Source organism: Callospermophilus lateralis, chromosome 1, assembly GCF_048772815.1.
Source record: "Callospermophilus lateralis isolate mCalLat2 chromosome 1, mCalLat2.hap1, whole genome shotgun sequence".
NCBI lineage: Eukaryota > Metazoa > Chordata > Mammalia > Rodentia > Sciuridae > Callospermophilus > Callospermophilus lateralis.
This window is the reverse complement of record NC_135305.1, coordinates 190,443,603-190,460,115: the sequence shown is the minus strand read 5'-3', so window position 1 is coordinate 190,460,115 and position 16,513 is coordinate 190,443,603.

Genomic DNA, 16,513 nt, shown 5'->3' with positions numbered 1-16,513 from the left:
GTTGCAAAGAGAAGCAGTAAGAGGAGAATTAGAGAATGGTAGCTATTTTTGCAGTCTGTCACAGAAACAAGTAGCCCTTCCAAACAAAAATGTTAGGGAGTTTGATTTGGAATGAAGAGAAGAATTCTTTCCAACACCAAAGGGTTGTCACAAATCTAAGCACATGAATCTATAAAGCCAGGCTTCCACTTTACCAAAACCACCAGTTTTGCCCTCTGAGTTCTGTTGCCAGTCCCTCCCATTCCCATCAAACAACCATTCAGTTCACACCCAGGAAGGAGAGCTTGGAGGACAGTATTTGTTGAAAAGTAATTTGGGCAGCCTCTGGCCTGGAATGTAGCCACTGAACTGGAAGATTCAGTAGCTACAAAAATAAAACGCTTGATGGACAAATGAATGCTTGGCTCCTTCTAATGGAGGGGGCTGGAGAGCAGAGGAACTGGCAGAAAAGGTCAATGCAAGAACAGACACACCACAGGGTCCTCGCCAGGGCACCGCCAGCTCCCAGGGAGGTTCAAAGCGCTCAGGGCGTAAGGAGGAAGAGAGAAAAGCTCAGGAGGGACGCAAGCAGAATATCTGTGAAGGCAAACACAGAGAAAATGAAAGGGGGAAAATGAGACAATAGAAAATCTGGAAGAACAAAAAATAAAATGACTTGGGTTTTAACAAATTTCAAAAATACTCGTTTTTCTGGAAAAATGAATTTCTGGCATGCATGCCAGTTTGCCTAATAGCATTTCTATGATGTTCAGCATACAGCAACAAAAAATAAACAGACCCTTATTATTTCAAAGGTATATTTTCAAGCCGTGGATTATTCAGTCCTCTTCTTTTTCTTCTATTTCCTTCAGCCGAGGGTCCTTTGTCCGGTAAATGGAGATTCACAAAAAACACATTAACAGAAGAGGGTAGCAAGGATAATATAAATGATTAACTGCTATGTGTCAGAAACTTCATACATGTGAGATGTCAGCATCTTCACAACCCAGAGAGGAAAGTATCATTCTATCCCTTTGACAAATGCAGAACTCTAGTTTGGGAACCGAAAAGTAACTTACGCAAGGACTCGCATCTTAAAATGTTTTGGTTTCACTCCCATTTCTGGATCCCAAAGCCCCATTGCTTAACAAGACCATTTACAGGCATTTATTTAAGTCCTGGTACATCCATCACTAACTTGGCTGAGGTGCCAAGCTGATATCCCAAGTTAATGACAGATCCTAGGCTGGAACTCTTTCTTCCACCTTCTAGACTGAGGTTCCCCTTCATTCAAAAATTCCTTATGGAGCAGCTGCTGTGTTCCAGGTGCTGTGTGAGGGAGTACAGTGGGAACAATAGTTCCCAGCCCGCCCCCCCGCCGCCAGTGGAACTTGAGATCCAACATCATAAGACACAGGCTGGATTAGGAGGGAGCCTAAAACAAGGAGAAGGAAAGTTTGAGGATTCAAGTATCTGCATGGCTTCTACTTTTTCCTTCTCTCTCACTCCTTTGATGTTTGTTCTTCCTTCCTTTAGTCACCCCATGCACAATGCTTTATAACAGGAGTACTTGATCCAGTATTCCTCAATGACCCAAGCAGTACCCATTGGAGCCCCCGCTCGCCACATTCGAGACTTTCTTCTATAATTAAAGGAGTGAAAACCACAGACAACAACAGCTCTGAGGCTTTGAGAGTCCTGAGAACATTGACTATCATCACAGCACTTCTCTTAATCCCTTCAGTACGGTAGTAAAACTCACTGCCAGGAATTTTCTCCACAGGCTGCTGACTGAAATATCTCCTTTTGCTGGAGCTTGATGTCTTTCTGTACTTCAGTCCTCCGCTAATGTGTAGAGGAGGCTGGGTTAGGGTGATGCCTTCGGAACCCCAAAGCTGGAGATGAGGGTTTGGTCAGGTGGTTTTATGGGAAGTGGTCCCAGAAAGCAGAAGTGAGGGAACAGGAAATAGGAAGTGAGAAAAGGCAATGAAGTTGTGTGTTCATAGGCTGGTTACCTCTGTGGGCAGCAAGAGGAGCCACTAGGGAGTCGTGTGGATCATAACTCACTCAGACTCATCTCACCAGAGGACAAGAAGCGTGAGACATCCATATACTGGCTCCCATCATCCTCTGGGGCAACTCTGCCCCAAAGGGCACTCACTTCCCAAGTCTTCCAGGTTGTGATTATGTATAGATGATCAGGTCTTCCATGGCTTCACAAAGAGCCCTCTCAGGCAGCAAAGTAGAGAGACACCATACCCGACACTTGAAGACGGATGCTGGTAACTCCCATGGAATTGTTCACCTCGGTGCTCTAAAACTATGTGGGCTAATAAGATGCAGCTCAGCACATCATAAGAATTTACTAGAAGTAACAGTAGTGCTTTAATATGAATACTCATTGCAGACCCAATTTGGTATTTTACAATTTACAAAGTGGTCTTCTCAGAGTAGCCACATGCTGAGATTGATATTATTATTATTATCTCATTTCCTCATGAAGTTCTAGGGATCAGCAAACAAAGTCAAAAGTGATATCAATATCCTGTCTTAGAGTTCTAGTCTGCTTCTGTCGATTAAATTGACTAAATCAGAACATCTTCATTTGAATCATCAAGACTCCCTACAACTTTCTAACTTAGAAATCCTAAGCAGGATTTTTTTTTTTTAATTTTCAAATTATTTTAGGTCCATGAACACCTGGCCTAATAATGTTCCAGGAAAAAAAAAAAAAAATATATATATATATATATATATATATATATATATATATATATATATTTATATAATCAGCAGCTCATATTTTTCTTATCCTCCAATATAAATCAGAACCATAGATCCAAGAGATAATTAACAGATTCCAGTTTATCTTAAAATAATCCCCAATATAAGTCATATGGCAATCCAGCAATAGAAAGTTTATCCTTCATGCCAAAAATCCTCCATGGAAATCTGTTGCTGAAAACATTATGTGGCCACACTCCCATCTGCAGATATGCTTGTTTTTCTCTGTTCCATGCCAGGGTACTTAATCCAGTCATCATAATAAATTGCTGTTTTCTCTGCCCTCTTTATACAATGATTAGTGTATGCATCTGAAGAATCTTGAGATCTTAAGAATACAGAAAAGTCTACCAGAAACACTAATACAATTTCCAAAAAAGTGAAAACATAAAGTCTTAAGGTCTTCCAGCATGTCATCAAATTAAAAGACACAATTATTACTTTAATCTTCTTAGTAATAAAATATGTTTATTACTATTCCCAACCATTTCTGTCAAGTGGTGTGATGGTATAAGACTTCCCTCAAAAAAAAAAAAAAGAAATACATTTATGTCATGTCTTTCAAGTCCTTGCTTACAATTATTATTTCCAATTGCTCCCCTTTGATGTATTTTGCAAACTATATAAAGGCCAGGGAGACTTCTACAACTTCCTCATTGATTACAGAATGGTTTACTGTCTTTCTTCATCCTTTGATATCAGAAGGGTTCACATTGCAAAACCTGGAGGATTTCATGGTTGATTATTAAGAATTATTAATAAAAAAGTTCTGTGTAAACTCAGCACACCAAGTTTGACAGATTTGTACATGCCTCTAATATACTTGCTTAAACACAGAGAAATGTTTCACCCAAGCAACCAAGAAAATAACTCATTAAAATGTTCAAAAGACTAACTAGTTTTTATTTTCAACTAAACTAATGAAAAACAGTTGGGGGCTGGGGCTGTAGTTCAGTGGCAGAGTGCATGCCTAACATGTGTGAGGCACTAGGTTCGATCCTTAGCAACACATAAAAATAAACAAATAAAATAAAGGCATTCTGTTCATCTACAACTACCAATTTAAAAAAGAAAGAAAGAAACTGTTGTGTTTTGTTCACAATATGTATGAAAACTTCACAGGTGCCTTGGAGAGGGTAGATTAGACTTGAATCTTCTGATCTACTTTAAATTCTGCTGGGATTAAGAAACTTCTGGGCTGGGGATACAGCTCAGTTGATAGAGTGCTTGCCTAGCATGCACAAGACCCTGGGATCAATCCCCAGCACCACCAAAAAAAAAAAAGAAGAAGAGGAAGAAAGAAATAAACTTCCAATATTGTTGCTAAGAATCTGTTGCTTTTTACAACAAAATCAAAACATTCTCTTCTTCTCATTGCAAAAGCAGGGATCTGAAATTTCCTTGGAAAAGCACAGGAATGGAGATGTTAACACATGTAATCATGAGACATTCTTGAAAACAAAAATTCCAGCTGGAAATCATATTTTTACCATCATATTTCTAATACTTCCCAATACATAAAGCTTCTTAAGAATTGAAAACATACATAGGCCCATTAGTAGAGTCAAAAAATATCTGTATCCAATATCTCTGAATAACTATATTTCAATAATAAATCACCCCTTGTCTCTATTTGCATTTATTTATACAAGTGTAAGTACCTACTCTGTGCCAGCTACTCTATAATGCATATGAAATAAGAAAATGAAGAATGCAGAGACTCGGAATTGAAAGTAAACATAATTCAACAGAAGATAAAAGGAGATCAAGGGAGCATGTCCCAGTGAAGCTATAGGCTAGATGCTATAAGAAAACAAAGGGGGAACTAAACTGAACTTTGACCAAGGAATTCAAATTCATATGGGAAGTGATTTCATTCTATTAAAAAATAAAGAGTCAGTGGTGGTGGACGGGGGACAAAGTGGCATATATACCTAAACAAACCCCAATTCAATTGCTTTTTCAAAAAATCACAGAAAGGAGCTGGGGTTCTAGTTCAGTGGTAGAGTGTGTGTGTGAGGCTCTGGGTTCCATCCTCAGCATCACATAAAGACTTCCCATACTAGAACTACGTGACACAAAATGGAAAATGACAATATGTGTTTAAGAAAATAAGACAACTTTCAAAATAATAAATGTATTATATCCATCTACAACTAAAAAAAATATTTAAATCAAAGTCACAGAAATGTATTATCTCACATAAGTAAAATATCCAGGAAAATCCAGCCTTCCGGTGTATAAAGATCTAGGCACTCAACAGATCACAAACTAACTTCTCTCTCTTCATCTCTGAGCTCCCCTCTGTAGACTAAGGGCTGAGGTAGGCTTCCCTTCATGTGGCAAGATGGCTGGCAGCAGCTCTAGCCTCACATATCAGCCTCTCAATGACTCCAACAGAAAGACTTTCCTCTTCTCTAACAGTTCTACCATCCTGAAATTCAGCCTTGTGTCCATTTGAATCATACCATCCCCTGTTACTATGGTGAAAAGGATGTGACACTGGCCAGGCCAGTCACAGGTCCAGTTTTTGGAACCAAAGTAGAGTCACCTTCACTCAAACCCCATGAGAAGAAGTGGAAAAGGTATGGACCATCAACAAAAATAAAGATTCAAGATGCAATGATCAGAAAAAATAAATGAGAGAATAAGATCCAGGGCATCCCCAAAACACATGGCCACTTCAAGGGAGTTTGGGGATCTGCAGTAGTTCAACATGGCTAGGGTGAAGCATATAGGTTCAGAGAAGTGGAAGATCCATCTGCATAGATGATAGTAGCACATAATAAAGTTAGTTTTATGCTATACTATGTAGGTCAGAATATAGAATATCAGAACTTCTCTGATTACTAATGAATGTCCTTCTAACAGCAAAGAAGAATCAACATATATTCCCCAGATTTTAAAGCTAAAGATTAAAGCAACTTCCTAGTTGTGCTAAAATTGTTTGAAATTCATATGTTTTAGCTTTAAAATTCATGCTAATTTATTCTCTAGTCCATAAAATATCCATGTTTGTTTAGCATCTTTCCATTTTTTTGTTTTAAATTGCCAATGAGAAACCAACAGTCCAGAAACTGACAGGAAAGAAGGGCAAGGAAGAGAATGATGCTCTTTGGCTTTGCATACCAACAACAGCATGTCTTCATTGGCCCCCTACTATCTGTCAGGCAAAGAAGGTACTTGAATTGAGAAGCTCTGTGAAGATGATGGGTAATAATCCAAAAGACCACAGATAGCATAGCAGTCTGGCAATCTGGGTTCTCTGGGAGCAGTTACTGAGACAGTTTGTGCAATGAGATGTTTAGGAGGGACCAATACTAGTGAAGGAAAGAGGCAGAGAGGAAGCACAACTGAATGAATGTAGGGAGAAGTTAAGCTAAGATTCAGGTCCAAAACATACTTGATCAACCCAGTGGGGACTGACCTAGGAAGGGTCCTTCAGAGTTGTATTATTTCAAGAAGAAATCTCTGGGCCTTTATCCCTCACCTCCACCCAGGGTGATACCTGGGTGGGGTGAAGGGAAGAGGGGGCATGTATTGTTCTGCAGCTGAGCTAGATCCTAAAGGAGCTGAGAACTGATGCTATCTGTTGACCATCCTCCCCACTGTAGAAAATAAAATTTTCCACTGGTGGCAAATGATAGGAGCAGATTTGCTTTAGAATGATTACTCCAGGAATTACTGGAAAGGAGGGACTGGTGCAGTCGCCTAGGTAAGCTGTTCTTATTATTTATTTTCTAGTACCTGAAAACAGGGAAACTTGGCAGAGGAAAAACGCTGATGGAATGGAGAGTTTACAGGCCAACTTTATTTTCAACCGTTTTTCTCTTGCAAACCCTTTATTGAATTGCACTTTGATGTTTCAGCCAGAACCAGGATCTCATTTGTGTGATCCTCACAGCAAACTACAGAACTACATTATAACAGAAATAAGTCAAATTGCATTGGCCAGCTGCAGGACACCAGAGCACCATCTTGTCTTTATACACACATTTCCTAAAAGTAGACTCACATGCCATAGGAATCCAGGCCCTCCTTCTACCTCTTCCATCAGGTACCATCTCTCTCCATTAGGTATCCCTTTCTCCTTGCTCTTTGTTTATCTCCTCTTTAACTTGTGATTCCTAAAGCATCTCTGGCAGGTGTGAGGAAGGGAAGAAGCCTGATCCATTATTTTCTCCCTTGAATCCTATTTCTTGTCTGTCTCTTCCCAAGGCTGTTTCCAACACTAGTCAAGAAGATTCAATGACCATATTGGACTTACTTAGACTGGCTAGATATCTTCCAACATATAATCATCCTGAAATCCTTGCCACCAGGCAACAGCATTTCCAGATGGACATCCTGGCTTATGAAGTTGTTGTTCCCAAGTATAGCTCCTACCTTGCAGCCTTAAAAATCTGAACTACAAGACAACATTTGTGGCTGCATATAAATTGGCATCCTCAGACCTGATAATAATCAAACCATTATTAGACCCTCTGGGAAGTGGTATTAGGAAGGAAATAAGTCTGCTCATTGTAGTATTAGAAGCTTCTCCCCAAAGAATCTTTGCCTAAATCCAAGAAGGAGTGAGTGTACACATGTGGTGGGGCGGGGGAGGGGGGAGAAGAGATTTATTTTGAGGAATTGGCTCATTGTGACTGTGAAGACTAGAAAATCCAAAATCAGTAGGGTGGGCTACCAGTCTGTATACCAAGTGAAAAGTTGCATTTGAAATCCAAAAGCAGTCTATTGGAAAAAATTTCTTCATCACTGGGGGACTTCAGTCTTTTTTTCTTAAGGGCTTCAACTAATTAGATGAGACTCACTGATATTGTGGAAGGTAATTGGCTTTACTCAAAGGTAATTTGTTATTTAACAATTTATGTTATGTGCATGTACAATGTTACAATGAATCCCATTATTGTGTATAATCAAAATGAACCAATAAAAAAATAATAATAATGACAAAAGTACCTTCAAAAGAAACAACTGCACCACACCAAATATCTGGGCACCATAGCTAGCCAAATTGACATAAAATCAACCATCTCAATTATTAAGGTGTAGGAAATGCCAAATATCCCCATTCATACTTTGAATACTAATATATTTATAGTTAACATAAACTCTATATCATACAAAGTGTATTTGGTTTTGGGGTTTGGTTTGTTAGCCCGTTAGAATTCTTGAATACAAGCAAAGAAACTGATTCCGGATAAGTTAATCAAAATATAATTTTCTGGAAGGATGTGAAGAGCTCATAAAATCATCAAAAACTTAGAATACCAAGCTAATAAAATGTAAAAGAGCCAGCACATCTGAAGCAGCTATACTGCTGCCATAGGATAGTGTGGTCAGCACCCTGGATCCTGCTGCCTGCCCCACACTGTACAGCCACCATTGCTGCACATTGGCACATAACCTCTGTATCATTCAACAGAGATTGATTGACAGTCACTGAGAACAATGGGTTATCCAAGCCTAGATCATAAGCCCACACTCTAGTCATTCTCCCCCACCCCTCAAGATAGAAAGAACATTGGATGTTTTTGGCTTCTATGATGTGAAATAACACCCTCTATTCAACAAGACCCAGACCATAATGGATTCCCAGGAAATGAGAAGAATGTTTGAATTGTTGTAGTCAAAGAATAATTAACTCAATACTTGAAGCCAGAAGCACCAAGTCTTCTAAAACAATTCAGTTCTGATTTGTATGAATCTTATTTTCTGGGAGGAAAAAAAAATCTGAGGAGAGCATGGAAATTCCAAAGGGAATTGATTGGAAGGCTGTGATCCAGAGTTTCTGGCTCTTGTAGCTTCTTCTTTATCCTTACCCTGAGTCTGAGGCCAAAAAATCCACCCAAGAGTATGGGCCAGACCATGTAGGACCTGGTCCATTGTGTTCAGAGACTTTGAAGTTTGGGTTTTATTCTAAGGGACATAGGAGTGTGAAAGAGACCTTTTAGCAGAGGAGTGATGGGATCTAATTTCTATTTTTTAAGAATTACACTGAGTGCTATTTTGAAAAGAAATTTCTAGGAAGAGAGCAGGACCATAGGTTCTAATTATATAGGTCCCCATGAGAAAAGACGAGGTTAAGTGTAGGCTTTGGGCAGGAGAGGAGTGAAAAGTGACCAGCAGTGGATATGTTCTGAAGGTGGACCCAATGGGATTTACTGATCACGTGTGGGATGTAAAACAAAAAGAAAAGACAAGAATGACTTCAAAGTTTGGGGCCAGAGCATCAGTAATGATAGTGTTGCTACCAGCATAGATGGGAAAGACTGGAAGAAGCAGAGGTTTAGATAGAGTTTTAGTGTGGGAATGTTATGTATAAAATGTCTATGGGATCCAAGTAGAGATGGTAAATGGTAAATGATCAAAGAGAAGGAGGCCAGAGTAGCCAGACAGATAGGTGGAGAACCAAGAGGCTGCAGTGTTCTAAATGGCAAGAGATGAAAGTATTTCAATGAGGAAGTGATGGACTTTGTCAAGTAAGTTGAGAACCAAGTGAGACTTTGTCAAGTAAGATGATGAGGACCATTGGGTTTGGCCATTGGAGGCTAGTGGTAAACCTCAAAAATATGGTTTCAAATGATGATAGCCTAGACCCATGCAGGAGCCAAGGCCCAGGCTCCAGCCAAAGACTGCCCCTACCAACCCACACAGGAGCTGAAGCCCAGGCCCCAGCTCAGAACCGCAATCCCAGTCAATCAGCAGACCCACATTAAAGCCCAGCCCCAGACCCAAGACTGCCCTGCCAACCAGCAGATCCTTCCCAGAGTCCAGGCTCAGGCTTAGGACTGCCCCCACAACTCATGTGGGATCCAAGGCCAAAGTTAGTCCCGCAGACTGGCAGACCCATGCTGGAACCCAAGTCTACCCCACCTCCATCTTGGGACACTGCAGCCATCACCATAGCCCTCCCCATGTAGTAGCATCCACCTTGGGCCAACAGATAGGACCTAAAGGCAGCTGTCTCTCTAAACAGGCATTCCATCTCTGAAATTGGTTGCAAATATCCTGGGACACCCCCAGTGCTATCTTGAGTTATCTCCACTACCACCACCACCACCTTTAGTTGCAGTAGCATTTATTGTGGGGTCTAGAAGCCTAACACCAAGGCGAGGTACAGGTAATCTGCTGGGACCCTATAAGATTATATTATAGGGTAGAAATGGTAATACCTCAGATCCTCACTGCAAGAAAAAAAAAAGACACATAGATAATAAGAAAAAACAACGGAGGAAAGTGCCCCAAACAAACTAAGATACTACAATAATAGAATCCATGGACGGTGCAGTCAATGAAATTTCAGAGAATGAGTTCAAAATGTCATAATTAAAATGATCTATGCATTAAAGAATAATGTAAGTGAGCAAATACAGGTAAAAATTGATCACTCCAACAAAGGGACTAGGGAGCAAATGCAGGCAACCATTGATCACACTAAGGACACACAAGGGAGCAAATACAGGTGCAAAAGACTACTTCAAGAAAGAAAAAAAATCAAAAATACTTGAAATGAAGGAAACAATAAATTTTAAAAAAATCAATAGAAAGCATCACCCAATAGACTAGATCACTTGGAAGACAGAATGTTAGATAATGAAGACAAAATATTACAATCTTGAAAATAAAGTTGACCACACAGTGAAGATGGTAAGAAACCATGAACAGAACATCTAAGAATTATGGGATAACATCAAAAGATGAAATCTAAGATTTATTGGGATAGAGGAAGGCACAGAGATCCAAACCAAAGGAATGCACAATCTCTTCAATGAAATAATATCAGAAAATTTCCCAAACATGAACAATGAATTGGAAAATCAAATGCAAGAGGCTAACAGGACAACAAATGTCAAAATTACAACAGATCTACACCAAGACACATTATAATGAAAATGCCTAGTATACAGAATAAGATTAGAATCTTAAAAGTCACAACAGAGGGGCTGGGGTTGGGGCTCAGGGATGGAGCGCTCACCTAGCATGTGCAAGGTGCTGGGTTTGATCCTTAGCACCACATAAAAATAAATAAATAAAATAAAGGTATTGTGTCCAACTACAATTTAAAAAAAACTAAACACACACACAAAAAAAAAAAAAAAAAAAAAAAAAACAGAAAGGAATCAGATTACATATAGAGGAAAACCAATTAGGATCTCCACAGATTTTTCAACCCAGACGGTGAAACCTAGAAGATCCTGGAACAACATATACCAAGCTCTGAAAGAAAATGGATGCCAACCAAGAATCTTATATCCAATAAAATTAAGCTTTAGATTTGATGATGAAATAAAAACCTTACATGATAAACAGAAGTTAAAAGAAGTTACAACTAGAAAGCCTGCACTACAGAACATCCTCAGCAAAATTTTCCATGAAGAGAAAATAAAAAACAATGATGAAACTCAGCAGAGGGAGGTATTACACTAAAGGAAAAACTAAACAGAGGAGAAACCAAGTCAAGTTAAATACCAAAAATAAAGAAAAAATGACCAGGAATACAAATCATGTCTCAATAATAACCCTGAATGTTAATGGCCCAAACTCACCAATCAAATGGCATAGACTGGCAGATTGGATTTAAAAAAAAAAAAGACACAACAATATTCTGCCTTCAAGAGACTCATCTCATAGGAAAAGACATCCACAGACTAAAGGTGAAAGGTTGAGAAAAAACGTACCACTCACATGAACTGTGGAAACAAACAGGGGTTTCTATCCTCATATCAAATAAAGTTAGACTTCAAGCCAAAGTTAATCAAAAGGGATAAAGAAGACCATTTCATACTGCTTAAGGGAACCATACATCAACAGAAATAACAATTATAAATATACATGCCCCAAACAATGTAGCATTCATATTCATCAAACAAACTCTTCTTATATTCAAATAGATGACAGAACAATAATTCTGAGTAACTTTAACATACCTCTTTCACCACTGGATAGATCTTCCAAATAAAAGCTAAATAAAGAAACTATAGAACTCAATAATACAATCAATAATTTAGACTTAAAAGATATATAGAATATTTCATCCATCAACAAGTGAATACACTTTCTTCTCAGCAGCACATGAATCCTTCTCTAAAATAGACCATATATTATGCCACAAAGCAACTTGTAGCAAATACAAAAAGTACAGATATTACCCTGCATTCCATCAGATCATATGGAATGAAATTAGAAATCAATGATAAAATAAAAAATAGAAGTTTTTCCAACACTTAGAGACAAAATAATATGCTATTGAATGAATAATGGGTTGGAGAAGACATCCAAGAGATCAAGATTAAAAAATTCTTAAAGGTAAATGAGAACACAGATACAATATTTCAAAATAAAATTCTGATACCTGAAGTTCATATAATACAGTGTGTGTGTGTGTGTGTGTGTGTGTGTGTGTGTGTGTGTTTTCAAATGTACTCTTTGTACAATCTCCAAACAGCAAACATAAAAGTAAGTTTGTTTTGGTCAAGATAACTGTGGGATCCAAGGGTCCTGTATACTTGCTTTTTCACTTTTGCATGTTTGGCAGCCACTGAAGGAACCTCATTTAAGGGACCATAGTTTGAAAATAGTGATCAAGTTCAGCCCCCACAGCGGGGTACAGTGGAGCAGGCCTGTAATCCCAGTTCCAGAGGCTGAGACAGAAGGATCATAAGTTCAAAGCCAGCCTCAGCAAGCAAGAAACACTAAGCAACTCAGTGAGACAGACCCTGTCTCCAAATAAAATATAAAATAGGGCTGGGATTGGTACCAAAAAAAAAAAAAAAAAGTTCAGCCCCCACTTTGAATAGTGACCTGCATCACTCTAGTCTACACTTTCAGCTTATGGCAAGGCTAGGACCTAAACAGAAATATATTTGTAAATACCTATATGTCTTATTAGGTATTTGACAAATTGTTCACTTGTTTTTATATGAATCATGTGTTTAGGAGACACAGAAATAAAGACAAAAACACTCTTTTAATTCTCCTGTTTATAGTTTTTACCTTCCTTCTTGCGTAAATCTCTAAAAAAAAAAAAAAAACAAGTTATTTCAAAAGGAATTTGAACTATAATTATTAGAGATGGATTCTGAAAAAAAAAAAAAAAGATGTTTGAAAAAAATTTCAGCTACCCTATTTCATGTATCCACTACTAAAGGTAAACATTGGTGCAAATTTCTATTCACTGAGCAGTGAACGTTCTTAAACTATAGAGTACATAGAATCATAATGGAATGCAAGTTCTTAGGACATTCTACCCAAAGAGTCTGATCCATTAGGTTTGAGATAGAGACTTGGTCTCTTTACTAGTCCCTTGGGGAATGAGAAATTTCCCAATACCCTTCTAACACTCTAATTATGAGTATTATTTAATAGCATATTATCTCTAGAGCAAAAATGACTCTTTCAATATGTAGATAGCCATCTCTATATTATTTAAACAGAATTGTAAGGATCTAGTCTACTAAGTATATTTACTTTTAAACATTTTTTTTTAAATTAACAGTATGTCCCCCAATGTGCCAGGTATAGTGCCAGAGTTTCATACCCATGGTCCAACAAAGGTGAATCTCAGTGACTCTGACATATTGAGACCTTCATAGGACCTATACCATTTTCACTGATTTGAGTCATTATGCCACCATTCAGGGTAACCTATCAACTTTCTAACATTTTATCCAAAATCTTTTGGAATCATTGTCAATTTGCAAATTAGTGGAATGAAATGAAGGATACATGTACTTTATTAAAGGGAGAAATGACAAAATATATAAAATATAAGGAACATGAAGCTCCATAAAAGAGCAAAGGAAGTGTTAGAGGGAAGCCCCAAAACAAAGGTGGCCAAATTTAGAAGAGTCCCTACCTTTGAGAAGCTTACCTGAATGGTTTGCTTATTGATAAAGCTAATGGGACTTTACGGTTGGCCCCAACTCCCTTCAACCCAGAATCGCTTCTCCTTACACACTCATGATCATCCCATTTCCATTCTCCTCTGTCACTCTGGGTTTCTATTTATTTCAAGGTCAAAAACAAAGAAAATTGAATAGACTCTTAATGGTGTCCATTTAATCTTAAATGTAAGTATATAGTCTGTTTTTTTTTTTTTTATGGCATGACTAGAAAATTGTTTCTTTGTAAAAATACAATAGAAAATATTTCCTTTATATCAGCAACATTTTGAATAAGTCATTTTTTACAGAGGCCAAGTTTTAATTTTTGAGATTCAGGAAGAAAAATGTTTCAATAGGAGTTGTTAATATACAATGTTGAGAAATCATAGCATTACCAATTTTTCAGCAACTTTGCTTTAAAATTTAGAGTAACACTTAGGTCGCTACTCATTTTTGCTTATAGATCGCTGTGTTCTCTAACAATACCTTATGTTTAACATGCTAAGGTAAGGCCAGCTGTAGTGAATTTTGAAGATGATTATTTCACATTCAGAAAACTCATTATAGAAAGAAAACATTTCTGATAAAAATTTCTCTGTACGTGTGGTATATTTTAACTTCACTCTTTTAATTAGTTGATTTACCTAGCGGAATGATTTATCTAGGGTACAAATTTGCTGAATTAATGAGTAATCTGAGGTTTAGATGAGTCTTGTGCCTATTAAATTATGAAGGAAGTTGAGTAGAAAGTGATGATGACTAAGTAACAATTATATTTCCTCCACCACTTAACTGGATATAAGAGAAAAAGCACTATAATTGCTTTTTGTGTATTGTTTTGCAAAAAAAAAAAAAAAAAGGTTCACCCCAAATCAGCTGCTTAGCTCTAGGCTAGAGTTAATTGCTTATAAATGCAAGGATATTGTTTGCTGGAAATTAACTCTCATTTAGATGAGAATACATGGAATACTCCATGTCTTTGGGAACTAAAGGAAAGAATTTCCAAATAGAATTCTTTAACAGTCAAGGGGATTGTTTGTTAAAGCCCACCTGCTTGTATAGTCAAGCAAGGCAACAGTGGAATTGTACTGTTTATTTTTGGTGCCAGGAAGTTCTGCAGAATATAGATGCTGAAATGTTTACTCAATACTAACAGTATGGAAGGAAGAAAGAAAGGGGAGAAAAAGAAAGAAATCTAGAATATTATCAGAAATCCACTAGATTGTCTTCAGGTTACCTTTATGCTCCAGTGTCCCATCATCACTGCCAAGCATATAAGGTACAGGTGACATGAACTTCATGAAACAGACTAGCCAGTATGTCCCTCTTCCTCACTTGGAAGCCATGTCTTCTTTTAGGAGTCCACCTATGTAAACTGACCTAAGTCCCCTTGTCCATTCAACAATCGTTCAACTGTTTGTTGATAAATACCACTAGCTTCCACTTGATAGGTAGGTTTTCTTTTCTTCTTCTACATCCTCTGCCAGGTGGCAGATTACAATGAAAGTAAATATGAGGATAAATTTTGCCACACTTACAAACACGTTTTAACAAGCAGGAACAACAATAATATTTCTGATTCTGTCTTCTGGACAGAATGTATTTCCAATAGAGACCCTTCAAATAATGTCCCTTTTTCTTTCTTCCAAGACAATGAATGTTCCAGAAAGGGTCTTATAGTGATGATAAAGCAAACTGGATCCTCAGTGAACATATAGCATGAAAAAATAATAATAAACTTTGTTGTTCCAAGCTACAAAGCATATTTATAGATTATTAGTGCAACATGACCTAGTCATCCTGACTGAAATATGGTTGTTATGAGCTCAGTGAAGTCCCCTTTTTTTAATATAACAAGTATTTTGAATGAGAGTTTCACTCTAAAGCAAATGCAGTAACATTATGACAGTCGGCTCAACTAATCTTCTAAACTTATGGAGTCCTCCATATGCAATGTGAGGCAGCTAAATGCTGTATCAAGAGAATTGTTCTGAATTCAAGAGCCTGGCTAACCAGATTTGACCTTCTCATGCAATGAGAAATTGCCTGGGAAATCATTTTAGACAACTGCATATATTAAAAACTATTTATTTAATCAATGAAAGCTACTTATTTTTAAAAATATATACAAATTAATTGCAGGTGGACACATACTTTTATTTATTTTTATGTGGTGCCAGGGATTGAACCCAGTTCTTCACACATGCTAGGCAAACACTCTACCACTGAGCCACACCCCCAGCCCCAATTAAATACTATTTCTAACAGTCCTTTATACTACATAATGAGTTGTATAGTGAAGATTCAAATACTATCAACTTTGGATTTCTGGTTAGGATATATTCAAATACTATTTAACCTTCCCTAGAGTATAAATTAAAATTTATTGATATACATATCATATCTATATATGATATATATATATATATATATATATATATATATATATATATATATCACAGCCTATACTGAAATATTTTAAGTTAATTTTATAGACAACATAAAAATCACTGAAAGAGCTCACTCCCTCTTTTTTCCTATTTACAAAAATTAGCCTCTACTCCAAGGACACACCTCCTATCCTCAAAAGTCCTAAAAACTCTCTAGATGATTACTCATAACTAAAATGCTAAATGCACTGTTCAACACCTTTTTGAAGGTACTAGATCTCAGATATTCCATCTTAAAGTTGGTGCCATCAGAAGCAAGTTGTTTAGAAATAGCTACAAATCTGGAAACTGTAAAATGTTATTGAATATGACAGCTGGGTAACCCAGAGAAAGCTGCCCTTCTACTGTCTCTAGTTGAGATCCTTGACAGGTCTCAGTGGATCTCTGGATACAAGGGAAGGCAGTTCTTTC